Genomic DNA, 14709 nt, shown 5'->3' on the forward strand with positions numbered 1-14709 from the left:
ATAATATTAAATATATGCAAATTGTATTTCATGTCTACAATACAAAAGAAATTGCTTAATACTTAGAGACATCAGGCAGTTTAACATCCCCCTAACCAAACATTACTCATCCAATCTACTATGTGATATATGATGAGGATATAGAAATATATAATATAAAATATGTAATATAAAATAATGGGACCCCATAGTTGAATATGACAAATGTCATGCATAATTCAAATGAAATGCCTCTCTTTTCCTCTCTTTCTTTGTTGAACAATTTTACAAATTATAATTTATTTCCAAATAGGCAGCTTTAACTTTTAGGTAAGGTTGAAATTGCTGTTTGTTACTAATGGAGTACAATATATAGTTTTCCCACCTCTTGTAAAGTTATCTGTTGAACTAAATCTCTCATATATCAGTCAGAGAACACAAAATGGTATAATTTGGTTTTTTCTTCACCTGATACACAAATAAATAGAACCCTCCACACACAAATAATGGTCTGTGTAATAAATTATCAAGTCCATTGTATATCAAGTGAACAATTTGGTTAAACTCTGAATATTTAGAACAGAGTAGACCTTTTACAGTCAGTCCTTTTGTGATAGACATAATTCTAAAATGCATTCCCGAGATATCTATCTTAATATCTGAGACTGTGAATATGATGAGATGTCCATGAATATGTTAATTAAGTGGCAAAAAGAATTTCACTGATGCAATTAAGTTACTAATCAGTTAATTTAGCATTCAACAAAAAGGAGATAATCTGGGTAGGCCTAATCTAATTATGTAAGCCCTTTAAAATCAATATTTTTCTAAGGCTGAATGCAGATGTCAGAGATGTTGTCAGTGTGAGAGGAAATAACAGTGGCTGTTTCCACTGCAGTGAGGAACAGGTTCATGGACCAAGGACCTGAGAGTATTCCCTAAAAACTAAGAATGGTCCCTTGCTAATAGCCAGCAAAAAAATGGGATCTCAATTAAGGAACTAACTTTTTGCCAACAATCTGAATGAGCTTGGAAGCAAATCCTCCATGGATACTCTAGATAAAAATAGCTCAGCTGACACCTTCAGTTTGGTCTTCTTTGACCCTAAGCTGTGAACTTGGCTAAGCTTGCCTGAACGTCTAACCTACAGAACTGTGAGACTATAAATGAATATTTTTAAGTGGCTAACGTCATAATTTATTGCACAAGAGGAAAAATTAATACAGCATTATGTATGTGTGTATATGTATATGTATATATATGTGTATATACATGTAGATATAACTAGAGAGGTTCACAGACAGGCCCACAAATCGAAAACAATGTGCCTCTCGTTACTTGTCACATATCTCTTGGTATATACATGCATTGTGTTCCTTTATTGGCAACTGTGTTCCTTTATTGTGAATTCTGTAACACAAAAATAACTATTTTTAAATAGTAAAATATCCATAGAACCCAAAAAACTGGCAAGAAAATAATACATGAATTACTGAGTTATCAAATATACTAATGAGGGAATTATTGATATGTAATGCCATACACTAATTAATTGAAAATACTTTCCATTTGCCTTTGCAGTTTGAAACTGATCAGACTCTCCTTTTTGATAGTTCCAGAGTTTTTTCTATATATGTATTCATTTAATTATTTAAAAATAACCTCTGGAGATAAACTTAACTATTCTCACTTAGCTGGTTTCATGATTTCACATTGAATGAACATGTGAAAGTCCCTGAGTGTTTGCAAATTTGAGACATAAATGGAAAATCAATCTTTGTATGAATCTAAATGAGATTTAAAAATAAATTGTATCAATTTTTGATGTTTTAGAAATCCTATTGTGGAAAAGAGAAACTGATGATGTGATTGTGGAATCTGTCATTTGCTCAAATTGGAAATTATTTATTATAAACAACTTGCCAGGCTGATAAGAAAAATATCAAATTATGGCTATGTCAAAATCCTGTAACCAAAGGAAATGGAATAATTTAAGTGAATCTTCAGGATGTTTCAAATAGATTATTTGGAATTATTTTGGGATCAAGTGTATGTATGAATGTACATGCTTGTTTGTGTGTGCTTTGTAATATTATCACTGGTTAAACAGAGGTAAATTAAGTGATATGAATTGAGGAGGCAGGTTAGTGTTAAACAAACATCATTGATCTTGTAACCTGCTACTTTACTGAAATCACTTATGAGTTCTAAGAGTTTTCTGGTGGAATTTCCAGGTTCCTCTAAATATATAATCATGTCATCAGCGAACAGGGATAGTTTGAGTTCTTCTTTTCCAATTCGTATCCCTTTAATTTCTTTGGTTTGTCTAATTGCTCTGGTCAGAGTCTCAAGAACGATGTTGAATAGAAGTGGTGAAAGAGGGCATCCCTGCCTTGTTCCAGTTTTTAGGGGGAATGCTTCCAGTTTTTCACCATTTAGAATGATATTAGCCATGGGCTTAGCATAAATGGCCTTTACAATGTTAAGGAATGTTCCCACTATCCCTATTTTTTCTAGTGTTTTGAGCACGAAGGGGTGCTGTATTTTATCAAATGCTTTTTCTGCATCTATTGAAATAATCATGTGATTCTTGACTTTAAGTCTATTAATATGGTGAATTACGTTTATTGATTTCCTGATGTTGAACCAACCTTGCATCCCTGGGATGAAACCCACTTGATCATGGTGCACTATCTTTTTAATATGTTTTTGTATGCGATTTGCTAAAATTTTGTTGAGAATTTTTGCATCAATGTTCATTAAGGATATTGGTCTGAAATTTTTTTTCCTTGATGAGTCTTTGTCTGGTTTAGGTATCAGTGTGATATTGGCTTCATAGAATGAGTTTGGGAGGGTTCCCTCCTCTTCTATTTTATGGAATACTTTGAGAAGTATTGGAATGAGCTCTTCTTTAAAGGTTTTGTAGAACTCGGCTGAGAACCCATCTGGTCCCGGACTTTTCTTGGTTGGTAGGCTTTTGATGACTTCTTCTATTTCAGTACTTGAAATTGGTCTATTTAATACCAGATCTTCAACTCTACTACAAAGCAATAGTAACAAAAACGGCATGGTATTGGTACCAAAATAGAAAGGTAGATCAATGGTACAGAATAGAGGACACGGACACAAACCCAAATAGATACAATTTTCTCATACTAGACAAAGGGGCCAAAAATATGCAATGGAGAAAAGATAGCCTCTTCAACAAATGGTGCTGGGAGAATTGGAAATCCATATGCAACAGAATGAAACTAAACCCATATCTCTCACCATGCACGAAACTAAACTCAAAATGGATTAAGGACCTCGGAATCAGACCAGAGACCCTGCAGATTATAGAAGAAAAAGTAGGTCCAAATCTTCACCTTGTTTGTCTAGGACCAGACTTCCTTAACAGGACTCCCATAGCACAAGAAATAAAAGTTAGAATCAACCACTGGGATAGATTCAAACTAAAAAGCTTTCTCTCAGCAAAGGAAACTATCAGCAATGCGAAGAAAGAGCCTACAGAGTGGGAGAATATCTTTGCCAATCATACTTCAGATAGAGCACTAATCTCCAGAATCTATAAAGAACTCAAAAAACTGTACTCCAAGAATTCAAATAGTCCAGTCAACAAATGGACTAAGGAAATGAATAGACACTTCACAGAAGAAGATCTACAAGCAATCAACAAACATATGGAAAAATGTTCAACATCTCTAGTAATAAGAGAAATGCAAATCAAAACCACCCTAAGATTCCATCTCACCCCAATTAGAATGGCGATTATCAAGAATACGAGCAACAACAGGTGTTGGCGAGGATGTGGGGAGAAAGGTACACTCATACACTGCTGGTGGGGCTGCAAATTAGTGCAGCCACTCTGGAAAGCAGTGTGGAGATTCCTTAGAAAACTTGGAATGGAACCACCATTTGACCCAGCTATCCCACTCCTTGGCCTATACCCAAAGGACTTAAAATCTGCATACTACAGAGATACAGCCACATCAATGTTCATAGCTGCTCAATTCACAATAGCCAGACTGTGGAACCAACCTAGATGCCCTTCAATTGATGAGTGGATAAAGAAACTGTGGTATATATATACAATGGAATATTACTCAGCCATAAAGAATGATAAAATTATGACATTTGCAGGCAAATGGATGAAATTGGAGAATATCATGCTAAGTGAGATAGGCCGATCTCAAAAAGCCAAAGGACGAATGATATCGCTGATAAGTGGAGGATGACACATAATGGGGGGGAGGGAAGGGTTAGAGTTAGGGTTAGGGAGGGGGGCAAGTATGGAGGAAGGAACTACTGTATAGAGGGTAAAGAGGGGTGGGAGGGGTGGGGGGAAGGGAAAAAATAACAGAATGAATCAAACAACATTGCTCTATGTAAATTTATGATTACACAAATGGTATGCCTTTGTGCCATGTACAAACAGAGAAACAACATGTATCCCATTTGTTTACAATAAAAAAAAAAGAAAAAAAAAGAAAAAAATAAAAAAAATAAAAAAAATTAAAAAAAAAACATCATTGACAAACGTAGCTAGCACTCTGTAGATGTTACTTCTCTGTCACAAAACCTGTTTCTGAAACTGCTTTCTATTACATGGTCTGCAATGGCCTTTCCACTTTATAGATACATTTTAGAGGTGGGCCTAATAAGCTGCATGCTTATATGTAATTTTTTTCATTTCATTTGTAAGCTCTATTCATTCCTTCTCCATAATTATAACATTTCTAATGGTGATAAGATTATACCCATGTTCAAGATTAAAAGAATGCAACTGTAATTTTTAATGAGTGGAGCTTGAATCTGATCTTTCTTTTCATTCTATACTCATTTGGCACAAATTATTTTAATTTGTTCAAATTTTTAAGGCTCTCAGTTCATCATTAAGTTCTTGAATTTCCCTTGTCTTGAACAATGATACAGAAGTCCTTGATTTGTATAAAAATAAATCATTATTATTGAAAAAAAATATTTCTACTTTTATGTGCATCTGTGTTTCAGTGTTTGGTACACAAAAATATAGTGTTATGCTTTACATATGTTCATATTAACTGAGAGTAGTGATCCATAATCCTCATGTTCTTGGATCAAGTAAGAGAATTTGCTCTGATAAGATTAAGTTTATTTTTTAAATAAAGCAATAAAAATAATTAATTTTCTACATATCTGCTTCAATGTACCAGGACTGGGTCCAAGTGAGACAGGATGCTTCTGTCATAGCACTTAACACAAATTTGAAAGTGAATTGCCTCTGAATTTTGTGACCTGGGTTCTTGCTTACCTCAAACTAGTCCAGCCCTGGGAGAGATGTTGACAGATTTTTGTATTCATTTTAAGTATTTTCTAATTGTTTAATTGTTAGATTTTTATATTCTTTAATTTCACATCACTTTTTCTGTTCAGATGCTATTTTGAACAGCTTGTGTGTAAAATGGCCAACTTTGAATTTTCAATATTTGGGAAGAAAAGGATAAAAAGGTGATAATTTATACAGAATGTTATCGATGTTACCAATAAATTTGATCACAAAAGTTTTTTTTGAAAATGATGGAGCATTTAATATTCATAAAAATGAGAAGGAAATATATGTGCCCCTGTGGACTTGTGAAGTAGATTGACTGAATATAATTATGGACTGAGTATCTCCTATTAAAAGGCTTCAGAAGTGCTTTAGATTTCAGATTTTGGAATATTTGCAAATACATAATGAGATATTTTGGGGAGGACACCTCATTATGTTCATTATGTTTCTTATACATCTTGCACACATAGCCTGGAATTCTGACCTAAAATAAGTTGCAAATTAATGACAGTCATATAAGATCAATATTAAATTGTTTAGATAGATGATTTTTATCTCAATGTGTGGTATGGTAAAAAGAAAGCTAACCAAATTTCCTTATATATAATTTATTTAAACTATTATGATTATGATTTAGGAAATAAAGTCAGAGTTTTTTTTTTAATGAAGGTCAAGTACTTTCAGAGAAAAAAGGTGTATTTTACACCAAGGAATTTAAACTAGTTAAGAACACCGGTAGATATAATCTGATACAAAACTTTTTCAACTTTTTTTCTTGAATTTTCTTCTATAATTGAAGATTATTTACAATAACCTCCATGTGGTTTTCAAATTCCAATAAGATGTAACTTATTATAAGAAATCAAATTATGTATATATACATATATGTGCATATATATATATCTTGAGAAAATGATATTTATTAGTGTTTTAGTTATATTTGTATAAAGATTATGAACTTGTTTAATTTGTGGATAAATATCTACCCATGACAACTAGAGCTTTCTTATACAAATATTTCATTGCATATGCAAATGACCAAGTTCAAATTGCAAGACATTTTGGCTAGGCATATAAAAGAAATGTATATAATAATTCAAAATTAGTATCAACCTCTTGCAACTTCTAATTTCTTCTACCCCCATGTTAGGTAGTCTTTATGGGAACTAAAAAGGCTCAACAAGGCAATATATATGTTATTATTTTTAATACATCATATAAAATGAATTCTTATCTTGGTAATATCTGTAGAGAAACCAGAGATAGGTGAAAATGTTCATCAACAATCCTTTCTGATTAGTGGTCATTAGTGGTTTGCTGAATGGTGCTACAAAATGAATACTCTAGGGATGATATCTTAATAAAACTGACTTAAATGGCTAAGTACTGTTGGACAATGACCTTCAGTGAGCCTAAAATAGCAGGTGTTATAAAACAAGTGATCTAAAGTTCTGGAGACCTACTACAGAGCATGATGACTACAGTTAATAATATTGTATTCTATACTTGAAATTTGCTAAGAGATTAGACCTCAAGTAAACTCACCACAAAACAAAAATATCTATAAGATTTTGTTTATGTTAATTAGCTTGATTGTCATAATATTTTATATAAATATATGTAAACATAATTTTGTACACATTGCATATATGTAATTTTGTTCATTATATCGCAATGAGTTGAGAGAAAAACTTAATCAAATCATATAATATGCCATTTTTCCAGACAAATTAGGAAACTGATATTTCCTAATACCAATTTACAAACCAATTTCCAATGTCTTTCTTGAACTGAATGTTTCAACTATAGGCAATACCAGATAAGATTCTGACTCTAATGAGGCATAGTCAAATGTTAAGGCTCAATGGCTGTCTGTTTAAATCAGCCAGGCCATAATACATATCTACAACATTCTTTTGTTATATCAGCTAGATCTTTATAAACCAGAAAACTACTGCAAGTCCTTTAAGGGAATTTCTTCAACGTAGGAGATGTGAAAGGTAATTTTAATGTGATTCACAATGGATGCATCAAAGTAGATCTGTCATTATTGTGAAACATCTAGAAGGGGGTGCATAATAACAACATATGAGCTACTAAATATACCAGAAACAGAAGATCAATAATGTAGATGTAGATGGCAGCATTCAATTGTGCAAAATACTTTTTATTTCTTTCACAATATCATTTCAGAATTATTCTTTCCCAAAAAAAGACTTGGCTTACTAATGGTGATCAAATTTCCACTTAACTATAAATTACATACAAACTTTGGAGCAATCCATTAGAATAGTTTGTTTTGAATAGGCCTACCTCTTCTTAAATGAATGAAATAACATTAACAATGTGCTATTATCTATTTTATTTTCTACATTTTAACAGTTTGTTTTAGATTTCATAACTATATGTGCTTATTTGAAAAAAAAACACTAAAGATATGACAAAAGAATTAACTAAAGAGAATAAGTTGGTTCTTTACATTGAGAAGATATTACACATCTTTTCAAAATTACAAACCTGAAAGCATCAGTGCTTTTGAAACCATCACAACTTGAACACCTATTATAATTTTTACAATAAATGTAGGCCAATGTTTGTGTGTGTGCCTATGAGTGTGTTGGTGTGTCAAGGACAATGAATATTTATATGTGCGTTAGTGTAGTAGTGATTGTCTTTTGGAGAAGTAATTGAAATTCAAAGCCACTTAACAAATAAAAAATAAATACCAGATTAACTTTAACTATATCTACAGATCATCTATATACAAAACCACTAAAATCAGTGTAATATTCACAAGTTTTAGAAGTATACTAGTGAAAATAATAAAAATATACAGGTTTTACATATCCACTGGCTATATTTTATCTCATTTTAAAAACAAAATTAAACAGCATAACTTATCTGTGTAGCATTGAGTTAGCAGAATAACCTAAAGTTTATTTCTTGAGCAATGAACACTGGTGTCCATTAGCACCTTAATGCTGAAAATGCTTTTTTTTTTTTTTTTTTGCCGGTGCTGGGGTTCAAACCCAGGGCATTGTGCTTGCAAGGCAAGCACTCTACCAACTGAGCTATCTCCCCAGCCCCCTGGAAATGCTTTTATGGCAAAGTTTTTCTTGGTTTTCCTCAAAGCACTTAACCTTCTTAGAAAAGCAGAATAAAATATTAATGTTAATATTTTTCCAAAAGAATTTTTCTTTGATATTTAAATGATTTTCTTCTGTTCTTTTTCATATTCTGTGACTCTAATTAATGGCGTGATTTTTCATTAATTTAATAATTTTGTATAATTAAAATCAATCGGTTTTCCTGAGTGCCTACACTTACTGAAAACTAAGACAGTTACATGGGCTCTAAACCTAATAAAGACATTGTGTCCAACTTTGAAATATTCAATCTGCAGAGTATAAACTTATTAATGAACTATTTTAAATATGTGGATGAGGACTCATGCATGTGTGTTTGTGTTCAATGATTATCATCTCTGCACATCCAAATCACCTGTCAAGCTGATAAAAAATAAAGACAGCTAAGCTTCAATTCAGACCTACTCTATCATTTTCTCATGGGATAAATTCTAACCTCCACATGTAATTTTAATGCACAACTGGTGTTGTGAATCACTGGTCTGGACAGTGATCAAATAAAAGTTCAGTTTTATCAAAGTGGTTTATATACTGGGCTACTGATGACTCATCTTGTCTGTCACATACTAATAGAGAAAAAGGTTGGTTTCTTTTTTTTCTATAAATTAAAACAAAATGAGAAAATGAAGAATCTCCAACATGTAATTGTTTGTTAGATAGCTTATCCATGCCTACCAAATAAAACAAATATTTCAATATGCTGAATTTTATTAACAGAACAAAGTTAGCTTTACATATTTGTAGTAATTTAATGTCAACTTCTACAGCTATTTGTAAACCAAAATTGTCTTTTCTATTGTAATATTGTAATACATGGATCAACTGTTCCACTATATAATTTTTCTTCACCCATTTATAATTTTTGTAATCCTGTATATGTTAATGTCTACTTTAAACATGGTATAGACCAATTACTTTTTCTAGTCTTGAATGTCTCTTCTTCAATATGGTTCATCACATGAAAGATATTGCATGTACATAGAAAACCATACCCTATATAATAAAACTTTATAACTTCTAAAGCAATAATATGAGGTATATAAGTAAAATATGAATAAAGACTAAGATTTAATGAATTTAACATTTGCTTAATTTACATAAAATTTTGCAGATAAAACCACTTTATAAAGCAAACATATTTTTTTCTTTTCTGTATTGAATTATGGTGTGATTTAACACATAGAAAATGGCAAAATTAAGTCAATATTTTTAGGAAAAATTTCAAATCCTGACAAACTTAGTTGATAGTTATTTTATACCAGCAAGTAAAACATGTGTTGAACTGACAAAGAAAAAATATCACAAAAAGGAAAATGAAGATATCATAATTATTTAAAAAAAAATCAGCAACTTAATTAAACATTACTTTCAAATTAAACAGGGAGAAAAATTGATAAAGAAAAAAATTGTAAATCTAAACTTTGTAAACTGAGTTTTGTAGTAAGACTTTATTGCAAAAGTATATACAATACAAAAACTGAAAAAGAGGAAAGCAAAGCATTTAATAAGAATACATTATCTATTAGAGCAATTTATATCTCATGGAATGGTATATAAATATCTTCTAAACTTCAGTTACATGTAAGAATGTTTCTATGTAGTAAATTTCTGGAAGTATAGTTCCTCACTTTTGCTACATATCACCAAAGTTAAGGGCTGTTACTTTTTACACAAGCAGGTTTTTTTTTTTTTTTTTTGATTTATTGATAGAAAATCATTGTAAATACCAAATATTAATAGCAATGAACTTTCCTTTTTAATATTTATTAATTTCCCTGTACAGTTGTTTTGAATAGATGGAACAAAAGAATTTTAAACAAATAGTTACCTTTAATTTAATATTGATTTTAATGGAATCACCTCCAGTGTTCCTCTGAGAATTACAATGTTGTCTGGTGGTTAAATGAAAAGATTTATATTCAATTTTCATTATAGCATTGTTTATAATAGAATAATAATGAAAATATCCAGCAATATATGAGAACTAAATACATTCTGCAATGTATATATAAAATCCAACATAATATAGCCATCAAAAATTGTTTTTAAAGAGTATTTAATGAAATGACAGAATTTTTTTCTTTTTCTTGGTTAACTTAGCTAAGAATTTATCAATTTTATTTTTTAAAAGAGCCAATTTTTTGTTTCACTGATGTTTTTTGCATTCATACATTGCTCTTGGGACTGCAAATTAGTGCAACCACTCTGGAAAGCAGTACCGAGATTCCTCAGAAACCTTGGAATGGAATCACCCACCATTAAATGGAGTTATCCCACTCCTTGGAATATACTCAAAGGGCTTAAAATCAGCATTACTACAGTGACACAGCCACATCAGTGTTTATAGCAGCTCAATTCAAAATAGCTAAGCTTTGGAACCAACCTAGGTGCCCTTCAACAGATGAATGGATAAAGAAAATGTGGTATATATATTCAATGAAACATTACTCAGCAATAAAAAAGAATGACTTTATGACTTTTTCCAGTAAATAGATGGATCTGGAGACTATCATGTTAGGTGAAATAAGCCAAACCCAAAAAACCAAAGGTCAGGTGTTCTTGTTGATGTGCAAATGGTAACACACAACAATAGGGGAAGGGGAAGAAAAGAAGTTCATTGGATTAGACAAAGGGGAATGAAGGGAAGGTAGAGGTGATGGGAATAAGAAAGACAGTAGAATGAATCTGTCATAACTTTTGTATGTTCATATATGAATACACCAAAGTGAATCTCACCATTGTGTACATCCACAAGGGGATCCTAATTAGAATAAATTATACTCCATGTATGTATACTAAGCAAAAAATATACTCTACCATCGTATATATCTATAAAGAAAAAAAGATCACATAATTAAAAATAAATATAAATAAATAAAATGGGAGAATGGTTATCCATATTTTATAAGAACAAAAAATCATTGGAATATGTATTTAGGAAATTGATTGAAACAATATGCACTAAAGTATCAGTTGTTATAATTCAGATGGTAGTATTAGAAGTTTTATTTTTTTATCCATTGTATCTATTTATTGGTACTATTCAAACTGTCTACAGTTAATGCATGGTATTTTATAGTCAGAAAAGAGTCAGTTAACAACAAATGAAAGTTGTTTTATTGATACATAATGTCCACATTGGATGATAGTTGAAGAAACTTTGCTCATTAATCCATCGATCCTAGTTGGACTGTTTCCACAAACTAATAGTGATGAAATATAAACATATAGTTGTACTGTTGACTTTAACAGCTGCATATGCTACCATCATATGAAAACATTTGCTAAATATCCATCTACTTTAGATATAACAGCTTTCTCACAAGCTATTTTCTTTAGTCAAAATATATAATCTTTGCACCCAAAACACACATTTGTTCTCCATCTCCAAAATGTCCACTTTTTTATAGAACTTATATTAGTTCAAATTCTAATTGTAATCTCCAACCAAGTGGAGATTAAATTTTAAAATCGTTAGAAATTTTAAGCATCATAAAAAATTATTTGTTCTATTTGGTTATACATGACAGTAGAATGCATGTTGACATTTACACAAATGGAACATAACTTCTCATTCCTCTGGCTGTACATGGTGTTGAGTCACACCAGTAGTGTAATCATACATGTATATGTATACAGGCAATAATATCTATTATTCTACCATCCTTCCCATCTCCACCACCCCTCCTTTCCCCTTACTTCCCTCTGCACAATCCAAAGTTCCTTCATTCATCCCTTCCCGCCACCACTATGGATGAGCATCTGCTTGTCAGAGAAAATATTTGGCCTTTGATTTTGGGGGATTGGCTTATTTCACTTAGCATGATATTCTCTAGTTACATCCATTTACCTGCAAATGCCTTAATTTCATTCTTCTTTAATATTGAGTAATATGCAATTGTGTATATGCACTATAAGAAATTTTAATCTTTTTGATCCTCATCACATTTGTCATCTCATTTTTCTCATCTCATTTTTCAACCCCTATTTTTAATTCCCACCTTCACTACACTAATTCTGTCCCTTTTACCTTATTCTGGGTTTAATGCAACATTCCTCTAGATCTCTTATTTCCCTAATTTGAAACTTGTCTTTCATTCTTCTATTATGACCCTTAGTTAATTGTCTCCAAATATTTTATCATATTATTTTACTATTCAAATACTTATCTGTTCTCTCTCTCTCTCTCTCTTTTACACACACACACACACAGACATAACACACACATTCATATATATATGCAGGATCATGAACTAAGTCACAAATAATCAGTGGAACTGAATCATATAAATAGAATGGAAAAGTGTAGCCCTCCCACTAAAAACAAAAGCAAAAACAAACAAACAAGAAAAAAAAACAAGAATTTTCAGGAACTAAAACTAGCATGCTGTGTAGTTGAAAACTTCAAGTAATTTGATATCCCTACAGCAAAAACTATGACCCAGGGACAGGTGAGACTAAATACTGAAAAGCAAGTACAGACCACATCACAGAGTGATTTGTTTGTCATGCTTAAAACTAGGTTATTCATCCTGACTTTAATGAAGATTCAATGAAGAAAGTAAAGCATAACAGTGGAATGATAACATCTTCAAGTGAAACAGAATATGTATTGGCTGTGTGGAGGCTGATTTGAGTGGAACAAGTCTACAGATGAGATGAATATCAACTAAGCAGCTATTGCAATTGTCCATGTAAAAGGTGAAATAGACTCTAATTGGAAAGTGGATTAGAGCTAGGAAGTAATAAATGCTACCATTTTGTGTAAGAGTATGGAATGTGGTATTAAAATATTCATATTTAAATATTATTACTATTTGTGTAACATACAGTAATGCACTGAATCTTCCTAAGTCCCATTTTCCCTATAAGTAAAGTGGGGAAATACTACTTTTAACCAGAGGGTAAAATGAAATAATATCCTTAATATTCTTGGCACCATGCCTGGCATGCAGTCAATCCTCCAAAATACTATCTGCTATTATTTTCATTATTTAGTAATATTTTCATTGTAAACTCAGAAAAATGTTGAGTTATTGTAATTAAAGAAAGATGGAAGACTAAGATGTGATAAAGGTTTTTAACTTGAGTTATTCGAGTCAATCAGTTATTATAGGTGCTGGACCAGATTTGGGAAAAGGGAGTTGAAAGTAACCAATCCCATTTAGAGCAAGTTAAGCTTGATACTGCATGAAACACTGACAGGAGATGTCCGTAGGGAAGTTTGATATTGTGGTCCAAATTGTATGAGAGACCAGGAATACATACAGACATTAGAATTTATATGACTGTAGGTCATAAATAAAACAATAGAAAAAATATAAAGCAATGAGAATAGTAGGCTGAAGAAATAACACTAAGAAAAATCAATACTTACACCAAGGATGAAAAGTACCCACAAAAAAAAAAAAAAAAAAAAAAAAAAAAAAAGAAATGGAATTGTCAGATGGCACAAGGAAAGTCACAAGAGACTACCACCACAGAAGCTAAGAAAATAGAACTTCAAATGGAATGTGTGAATGAGGAGGAAAAGTGTCAAATCAGGAGAAAGGTATGGAAATGAAAGTGTCCATTGAGTTTTGGAAACAGGAAACCTCTGCTAATCACATGAGGAATGTGGCTAGTGAGCCCATGGAGTAAAGACTAGATTACAATGTTTTGTGAAGTTAATGGGAAATTATAAAGTGTTAGATGGTTAATGTAATTTTTTGCCATTTGAGTAGGATATGTGAGTAACAGTATTCCAAAAATAAATATCAAAATTCTAATATGCTAGTTATCAATTCTACATTGTCAATAATATGGCTTTAAAATTTCCCTAAATTTATCTCAAAGGTCGCTGAAAACACTGTTCCAAAAATATGACTTGAACTTTAGCTTATTTACTTCCTCCCAACTGGAACTTTCCTTTCCATTTTCCTGAGTCCTATTTTAAGGACCAAATTATGTTGAATCCCCTCCATGAATCTTTCCCAGTCTACCCCATACTGATTCCTCTTTTAAAACACAAAATGGCAATTATTCATATATCAGCTTGCATTTGGGGTATTTATGTTTTGTGGGAATAAAACTTGTGAGAATAAGTAATATGTTTTGAATTCCAAAATTAGTATTTGACTTGATTATTTTTAAATGAAGAATTTAACAGAATGATATGTAAATTCAAATTTGGTCAGAAATTTGCCATTTTAAATAATATACAAGTTTTACATATATAAGCTTATGCTTAGAAAACAATTAGGAGGGTATTTACCAAAAGTACTATAGAGCATT

General features: G+C 31.5%; 1 protein-coding gene across 2 annotated transcripts in view; it reads right to left on the reverse strand.

The window, feature by feature from the left end:
• Positions 1 to 14709, reverse strand: part of PCDH11X (protocadherin 11 X-linked) — a 739590-nt gene that overhangs the window by 626586 nt on the left and 98295 nt on the right. The window lies entirely within an intron of this gene.

This window comes from Sciurus vulgaris, assembly GCF_902686455.1.
Source record: "Sciurus vulgaris genome assembly, chromosome: X".
NCBI classification, from domain to species: Eukaryota; Metazoa; Chordata; class Mammalia; order Rodentia; family Sciuridae; genus Sciurus; species Sciurus vulgaris.